The 9695-nt window shown below is 39.9% G+C and overlaps 1 pseudogene; it reads right to left on the minus strand.

Moving 5' to 3' along the window:
- Positions 1–3316: 3316 nt before the first annotated feature.
- LOC107835389 (thyrotropin-releasing hormone receptor pseudogene) lies at positions 3317–9295 on the minus strand (annotated as a pseudogene).
- Positions 9296–9695: the final 400 nt, after the last annotated feature.

Consider the following 9695-nt stretch of genomic DNA (forward strand, 5'->3'; position numbering starts at 1 on the left):
TTTGGGATGTCATTGGAAAACCAAAAAATAAAAAATAAAAAATGAAAATCTGATTTTCAATTGGGATTTGAACTAGAAATGAAATCCAGTGTTATTGCCAGCAGGTGGCGATAACATAAAAACAACATCAAAGTTCAAAATGTGAAAATACGGCCTTGTAAGGCTAAATGTTCTACAAAAATAAGTACAGCTTTTGCTTTCTTCAACATTTTATCAGATTTTTCTCCTTGTCATGAAATTATTAAATACTAAATACAAATTAGAACTTAATGAAAATAGAGTCCGGACAGAGTTGTCAGGCTCGTGTTTTTGGTCTAAGTTATCATTTTCAGATTTAAATTTCTAGAGTTAACTTGGCATTTACACATCAGTTTATACATCAGTTTTCTTAAGTACTTTTGTTTGAAATGATTTACTTGAAATTACCTGCATCTTTTTTTCTTCCTGTGTATTTTTTCAACTTTTCAAAAATTTGTATTTGAGCCCCAAAAAATGTCCAACAACCATGACAGGTTTCTTCTTTCCCAAAAAAACAAAAAAAATAAAAATAAAATAAAAAAATAAAACATAAACAACAAAACCCCACCTCCTGAAAACTCCAGGCTAAGTTTTCTGGGGATGTTTTGTATTCAGACACATATACATTTTATTTTTCATTTTATAAATGTATGTATTTATGTTTGGGGAATTTTATACAAGATGACAGTACATGCAGGTTTTTTTTCCATGTCCTTTCCGTAGCAGCGTCCCACAGCATGGTGCTGCCACCGTGTTTCTTTGAGATGTGCACAGTGATGGACAGTGTTAGATTTCTGCCTCATAAACGTTTTCTTTTCCGAAAAGCCCTGTCATTTGCGACGTAAAGTAAACGATGAGCCTTTCATCAGATATTTTTAAGGTCGGCTGTTTTCCTGGAGTGGAGCGGGGCCATGAGGATAAACGAGAAGGTGAGGAACATGTTTGAAAGCCTCCTAAATCTCACTTGATCTCCGTGTTTTCCATTTGTGCGCAGGGACTCTGTGGCTCACACTAAAGTAATAATCTTTGCTGGTGCTAGTCTGTTTGAAGTCAAAGATAAATGCCTTTTCTGCACAAAGGATTTATGTTGAAGTGCAGATAGCTTCTTTTTTTCTTTGCTAAGCTTTGCCTCCTCCTACGGTTTATTAAAACTATTTTCCAGGAGTATTTACATCTTTCACGGCTGCTGTTGTGTTGACGGATACCCTGCTATCCATGTTGAAATGTTGATGTTGAGGGACAAGCCTTCTAATAACTAACGTAACATGTGTCCAGTATAAAATATAAACCTCTGTAATTATAGATTATGGATTTCTTTCTTGTTTGAAGCGGCTGCATAATGTTCTTGCTTCGGCTCTGAAGTTGCAGCTTTTTTGACCATGTCAGTCCAGCTCAGCGTCTCATTTCCAGCAGAGTGAAAAACCTTTGCAGGATCGGCATGGTTCTCCTGAGGCAGCAAATCTTTATCAGTGTCAATCCACTTCTCAGAATTTCTGGGCATTTCGAAACGTAAAGGGGAAGGACATGCAGCTTGACAACAGCAAGAAACACAGAGCCTGTATCTTGTTTTGTCTTCTGTTCGGTGAGCTCCAGAAATATGAAATCAAACCCTCCGTAACCTGTTGCATTTGCAGAAACCTGCCTGTCGTCATCACCTGCTGAGCCGTTTCTTTATCGACTCAGTCTTCCCTCTACAGGTTGTAGTTAGTGATAAATCGTTAGCTGGAAAGGTCATGCATAAGAGGCTCTAAATAAATCTCTTGCTTCAGAACTAATTTTCATAAAAGCGATTATTGTCAGCGGATATTTGAAACTACGCAGCTTAACAACAACGCGTATCGCATTTGAACTCCATGAATATGGAAACGCATCGGTGACCTTTTAGCAGTATATGTAGTGAAATGTCAGCTACTGAAAAGAGTAAGAGGTTAAACCGACCCTGATGGGACCGACAGGCACTTTGAAAAAAATTGTAAGATAGCTGTCCTGAGATTAGATATAGGAAGGAGCATTACACACAGTAGCATATATTATTTATTTAGCATGCATTTTATTATGCTCCCTTGAACAGCTTAGGACAGTTCTATGGGCGATACAAAACATGTCCATTTAACATATTATGCTCAAAATCACTCCTAGATATTGAGATGTTGGTCTGCTGAGCTCCTTTCAGAATGAGCCGTCTCACTTTAAATCCAGATTAGCTGCTGCTGGCCACGCCCCCCCGGCGCCCCCAAACTCAACGTTTACACTCGCACTTGAAAACGGATGCAAACAGCTGCGCAACTATACAACAGTGCATCTTTGAAAAGCAGATGTGGAACCTGCTGCTCAACCAGCAAGACTGCAGCAGGCGGTTTCTGGATGGTAAGTCAACGACAAAACACTTGTCTTTTCCAGCGGCCATTGTACAGCGCTTAACACCAGCTGACCAAAAGTGCTGGAGTTCCGCTCAGGATGCTGGGTGATGGGCTGAGCTCAGGTGGGGTTGTTAATTAATGGCGCAGTGCCTATTGACTATGACTCAACAATCGGAAGGTTTTTGAAATGGCTTATTTTCCAGACATTTTCCACTTTTATTCCTGAAAAACATCGACATGATTTTTTTTAAGTGCTTTGGTTTTCAGTGGCGTACGGAGATATGATGCCTTAGATAAAACATGCTCAGGCATCACATCTGGAAGCATTCTGTACTGTTGCATACATAATTTTATCACTAACTGTTTGTTTTTTTGAATATGAAGAAAACATATGCATAATAGGCTCACAAGTGCCGCACTTATGCACCACTACTTTAGAACAATGCGAGTTTTGTGCCTTTTTCTGACATGCTGTGAGCCTCAAACAACCTAAGAGTGAACAAAACCTGAAATCCCATATTCAAAATGTATTTTCCTTAACATATCAGTGATTTTAAAAACAATTGCTGTCCTCTGTGTGGAACAGATAAGACGTGCTGACGTAACCCAGCTCAGAATAAGTGACCCGTGCTCGTCAACAAGTGTTTGCACAGCTCCTTTTTAGGAGGCCCATCCAAAGCTTTAAGAAGATGAATTTGTTTGGAGTCAGGCCACCACATGCTGAGTGACTCCAAAGTGAAGCCATCAGCCGTAGTGATTGATGCTCCCCGCCGGCCGGTCCTCGCCTGGAGCAGCTCTGCGTCTGATTCATGGCGGAGTCTTGGATGATTCAGCGGCTGAACCGACTGCCGGTAATGACTTAGAAGTGGGTGTAGGTGTGGAGAGCCGAAACGCTGAGAGAAACTCTGAGGATGTAACACTCGCACACCATCCACGGCCAGATGTAATTACTGTTTATTATTGACAAATAAACAATACAAAATATTCAAACAATCCATGAAGCAGCAGAGGAAAACTACAAACGTGCAAAAAGTCACTGGATTTGCCCACATGGTGTGTATGTGTGTGCCTGTGTTGCAAGTTGTGTGTTTTCTGCAGCAACCTGCATGCAGAACACAAAATATCTCCAATCACAGCTGTTTGCTATTTGTCAAAAGTAGGAAAAAAATTAATAATAACGAACAGAAAACAAAATGTGCATGAACCTCTGAGGTACTTTACAAACCACAGACTTGAAACAGCTTTTTGTTTCCAAATATTCTCATCTATTCTACCTTAGCATCTAGCTTTCACCCACTGCACTGAGACACTTTTAAAGAAATGATCGAAACAGGGTTGTTGTTTTTTTTTCCTTTTCTTTTCAGGCACATTTAAAAGTACAATACTCCATGAAGTTCACATTGCATGGCACAAAAGTTTTCAAATAACTTTACAATATAGACACACAAACAAAAGAGAAAAAAAACACAGCTGTTCATTTTAAAGTGTGTCCCTTTCAGTAGCTGGTCTCTCAGGTCACATGCAGACACTGCAGAGTTCCTCACCATTATTTCATAGGTTTATGTTGTGGTGAGAGAAAATGGGCTGTTTTAAACAAAAATGGGGTCAAAACATTTTAATGTGTCAATGATACGACCTCGTCTGACTTCACCAAAGTTAATCCACATGATGAAAAAGCTGAAATTTCTTTCATTTGAACCCATTCAGCTAAGTTAAGCCCATTCTGCAACCCTGCAGAGTTACCCCAACCCTGGGTTAGGCGATCCATTTTTGACCCAGGGTTGTTTTTACCAGGCAGCTTTTCAAGTTCAGACAGATTCCAAAATCCCTCCTTAGAGAAGCAATCTGTAACTGTTATGAAAAAAAAAAGTTTTTTATATCCCAGAGCCAACTGCAGAAATACCCTGCTCTGTCAGACACAACCAATCACAGCCAGGAAGAGGGTCTCACCATAATGCATTTTACCACGAATGCTAATGCTAGTTACCATGGCCACCAATGACTGTAGTTAAACAATTTTCCTGTAATGGTAAGTTGTTTCTCCATCATTGTCATCATCAACATCAAGTGGACGTACACGAGCATGAGTGGCAGCGCTAAGACCCTCCTCCTGGCTCTGATTGGTTGCTTTTGACCGGGAGCGGTGCGTTTCTTCAGACAGTAAGAGTAGCTCAGGGAGGACGTGGAGGAGATTGATCTTTTCACACATTGTCTCAGATTATACTGACACAACGTAATGACAATTTTAACAAATCATGTTGCACTCATCAGGGTGTTCAACTCGCTAACACACAAAACAGAAGTTCAGAGATAGTGTGAAATTCCTCCTCAACAAGCAGGCATGACTATGCGGTCATATTTAACAAATTAGAATATTCTTGAAAATGTGTTTGATTTTAATGACTAAAGTTACTAAGTGAAACACATTGTGTAGATGAATTATGAACAGATTGTGTCCTAGATTGTGTAAATTGTGTCCTAGATTTGTTTTTATTTTTTTTAAATCCAAAAGAAAAAAACACAAAATTGCCTAAAGTTCTGATGTTTGATGAATTCATAGTTAAACAATAAGTATCTTTACTGGTATTAATCAATATTGGCGATACTTTATTTGGTATCGGATAAATACCAAAATATGAAGTATAGATCAGCACTAATGAGAAGTATGTTTAACACCTGCATATAGGTTATTTTCAAAATGTATTTTTAAGCTACCTCATCAATGGGTTTCATCAAGCCATCTTGCTGCTTTCTACATGTGCCGTCACTGGTTTGTGGAGACTCCTGGAACAAATAACTCAAAGAAAAGGTGCTGCATTCTGCCAATTGAAACTGAATAAAACGACTTAATGCAGCAGCAGTAGAAACACGTTTCTCCCTCGCTGCAGCAACAAGCTCTCCACACGCCGGTCCACTTGATGGCAACCAAAGCAACGCCGAGGCTGTCTGTCACGTCGGAGGACTAATCGAGCAACTCCCTGCGGGAATCATTAGCATTCAGGTGGTTCTAAATTGACACAGCAAGTTTAAGTGAGTGTTTAAATGCGTCCACCTCTTTCTTTGCCGAGTCCATCGTTAAAGGTCACGTAATTCGACATCTGCGTTCTGCCTCCGGAAGCGAAATTAAAATGTCACGCCGGTGTACGTTTGGATTAATTTAGGTTACATGGCTTCAGGTGGAGGAGCGGGAAATGCAAAGAGGGACGAATTCTAAAACTCCAGTCGAATCCCAGTTGAAGATTGGTTGCAAAATGAAATATGACGTCTGTACGATAGTGACTTCGAGATATGAGTAATGAATCAGAAACTTGGATTTCACCAGTGAAACGTTTGCAAACAATATCAGATTTTGTCCTTTGTGCTTCAAGCATTTTTTTTTTTATTCTCAAATGAACAAAAAATTGATTTAACTAAATGTATTGGTAAAAATTTATGAATCTGACATGAAGTCGTCACAGTACAAACTTTTTAAGCTTGATGTCGAAACTAAGAGAAACATTTGGTACCTATTACTGTATTTGACATTTCGGGAAGTTTTTAAAACCTTGAGGAAAACACATCCCTTGCATTCTGTTGAGCCAGAAATCATAAAAAACAAACAAAATATTTTCTTACTGTTAAAGATCTGACCCAAGCAAACATATTCAGCAGCTACTGTTCACTTTGTCTCGTTACGTTGCATCGTATATATCCTCCAGCGGTTGCATGTTTATGTCTTTTCTTCATTTAGTTTTACTATCCGCCATATTAGCCACTAGTTTGTTTTTTACCAACCAAAGCACTGACTAACGGGGTTTTGCCAGGTTATTTTGTCCCTGACAGACCTGAACCTGGACGCCTCCCTCCATCAGTTCATACTCGCACTGACAGCTTAGAAATGGTGTAAAAACGCATCGTTCAACCAAGCAACCACTGTAATTGGTCTGTCAGCAGGTTGCTTTTACTGAAAAAGATAACAGCTGCTTTCTGCTTTAAAACTTTGATGTTGCAGATACAGGAGCTTCATCGACACATTTAAATTCCTCAAACATCAGAGCGTCTACCTTGAAAATGCGTCGGCGGCATTGCGGAGTTATACTTGGCTCTGTAAATTCGCTCCCAAACCAAATAACTCTAAAGCCTTTGCACCTAAAGACGGTCACAAAAGACTTTTCTCCTGATGAATATTGTTTTGAATTGGATTGTTAAAATCGCACTGAATGGATTTTGAGCCAGGACTGTTCAGATGAGTTGCTGAAATGGAGTGGAGCTGCTGGGATCCAATGTGTTTGCATTTCTGTTGTGCAAAGTTGTGTGTCAACGGTTAAGTTTTTAGTGATTTCAAAGCAAATGGATATTTCTAAGAAATTTATTTCTCTGTTTATATGTTTAGGTACAATTTTGTCCTGTTGTGGATTTGAAAAAGCCACAAAAATGTCCATTGGTGCTGCCAATTGTATTTTTTTTATTATGTGATCATTCTTGAATAAGAACAAGTCAAACACATCCTCCAAAGCCTTAAATTTGATTAAAATTTTATACCAATGATGAATGCTTGTGAACTTTTTCCGTGGTATAGTATTTTTTTCCCCATATGACACAGTGCTAACTGGTTGAAATAAAGCAATCTCAGCTAAATGGACAAAACATTTAACTGGAACTTCAATGGACTAAAATCCTCTGTGTTTAACACAGGGAGAAAACAAAAGTTAATTACTTTCAACCAGCTGAAGTATTCATTACATCTCAAAATTCTACCAAAGCTAATTTGTTTCAAGACATCAAAATTTTAAGCTTGATGAAAATGTCTCGAAAGGTTCTGCATTACATTTTCATGAGGAAGTTAAAAACGCAACATCTGCGTCTCTGATTCTGTGTTAAATAAAACATTATCCATCACACCTCCTTTTAGCTCCAGCGTTTCTTTCTCATTACCTCAGTGAATAATGCATCTATTGGAAATTGATTTTTTTTTTTTTAGTTAAAAAAAAAAATCTGCAAGGCAGAGTTGGTGGCAGTGGTGCTTCCCTTGGCTTGGTGCATCAAACGTGCAGAGTGTGTAAATGATGTTCGCCTAAGGTCAAACATTAGACTGTGTGCCCAGAAAAGGGAAGTGAATGCATAAGTGCCTTGAGCAACACTCTTTCAGGGGTGTATTAAAAAGTTCAGAGGCTTAGACGAGATTCCCTACAATGTAGTGATTTAAATCTTTGCTTCTTGTTAAATAAGCCACACACCACCTGACTTATCTGTGCAAACTATTCCATTGGTATGAACAAACTACTCCCATACTGTGGTGATTAATGCTGAATGTCACTCCACAGGGGGATCAAACAAACTAAAGACAAACTTTTCTGGGTTCCAAAAAGCAATAACTGTAGCCTAATGACAATTTGGAGGCCATTTGGAAGAAATTATTTAAAGCAAATGATCTTTTGGAACCAGTAAATTTCTGATTCTATAGTTGGTAATTCCTCCCCTGTGTGCTGGTTTTGGCATCTGCAAATGGTCCTACTGTTTTATCTGAAGCTGAGGAATTGTCACACATTGGGCGGGGGAAATAAGATTTCTGTTGTGGCAGTACGACTGAAAAGTACGATTGTTAATAAGGCTGAAACATCACATAAAAAGGCCCCCAGTCCCATACAATCACCTCTATGTCGACCATAGTCATCAATCCATTCATCGTGTGAGATGAATGGCAGGATAGGGTAAAGAGGTGACCAGCTTGAACCAAACTGGTCATGTCATTGCTAAATTTTGCCAGTGGATTCTCTAAATATCTATTTCAAAAGAATATTTTGACTGTTTTTTACAGAAGAGCGTTGCACAGTGGCCCAGTGGCTCGCAGCAAGGAGTTCCTCAGTTCAAAGTGCAGCTGGGGTCTTTTCGGTGTGGAATTAGCTTGTTCTCCCTGTGCATGTGTCTCCAAATTCCTCACACGTCCCAAAAACATGCATGATGGGGTAATTGGGCTGTCTGAATTGCCCGAAGGTAAGAGTGTATGTCTGTTTCTCTTTATATCCCTTTGTTGCCTATATATCACATATATTAGGCACCGTACTCCACAAACACTCTCCAAATATGAAGCGGCTACAGAAAATAGATTGATGGATTATCATAGAACAGAGTTGCTGTGTGCAGTAACTCCTTTAATCAGTAATCTTCCAGTTTTTCCCTGTAGTCATCTCATATGAAGCTTTCTGGGAGTAACTAAGCATAACTGCATATACCCTCTATTTTGGATTACGCAAAATTGTTCTCTTAATTTATCGTGTGCAAAATATTCAAAGCCCACAAAACGTGACAGCAAATGGACTTCAGTTTCATCAAACAACATATGTACAAGAGAGAGAACTCAAGCTGGACATGTCGGCGCGCCGTCAACTTAAACCAAACCAAACTCAACAATACGTTCAGTTGGAATCTGATATCTACTCTGGGTGCAAAAGTTGTCTCTACTCAGGCATTCACTTCTCTGCCAGAGAGCGAGGCATCCACCACGTACTGCATCTTTCCGGCAGGCATGCACTGGTCGCACGGCGAGTGCAGCTCGTCCATTTCAGTCGTGAAGTGGTCCGGGCTTTCCCCGTTGGACGTCTCCTTGATGACGCTGTAGGTGAGAGCCACGCTGTAGGACGCGGGTTTCTCCATGCGCTGGGGGCCGCAGTGGCACAGCTTCTTGAAGGCGGTGCGGAACTTTTGCGACATGGCGTTGTAGATGACCGGATTGATGGCGCTGTTTAGGTAGATGCAGAGACGGCAGAAGAGCAGGAACCAGGTGTCCAGGTAGGGTTTGCCTAGGAAGGAGTTGACCACCACTAAGGTCCGGTAGGGCATCCAGAGCAGGGCGAACAGGATGACGACCACGGCAAGCATCTTCGTCACCTGGTGAAACATCAGTCAGTCAACATCGGTTAGAACGGACAGGAAGAGGGCTGAAACATCCAAATTGGCAAGCAAGACATTTTACCTAAGGTATCTGCTCATTAGGAAGTAGTCTCTTTATACATAGTGCAGTTACAGAAAATGTTATTCCGTACAATGTCAAGCAAAAGTATTCATAGTCCTTCAACTTTGTCAAATTTTGTCATTTTGAAACCACAAACCTCAAAGTGTTTAAGAGCTTTGCTTGTGACAAACCAACAAAAAGTTGTACATATTAGTGAAGTGGAGGAAAAACACTCATGGCTTCCAACTTTAGTTAAAAAGAAGAATCTAAAACCACCAGTTGTTTCAAAGGCATCCATCCATCACCCAATCAAAGAGTATGGCACAACTGACTCACAAGGCTGAACACCTAAACTGATAGAAGAAAGTTCATCGGAGGAAAGGACA

Source organism: Poecilia formosa, unplaced genomic scaffold (assembly GCF_000485575.1).
Source record: "Poecilia formosa unplaced genomic scaffold, Poecilia_formosa-5.1.2 Scaffold2260, whole genome shotgun sequence".
In the NCBI taxonomy this organism is placed as follows: Eukaryota; Metazoa; Chordata; class Actinopteri; order Cyprinodontiformes; family Poeciliidae; genus Poecilia; species Poecilia formosa.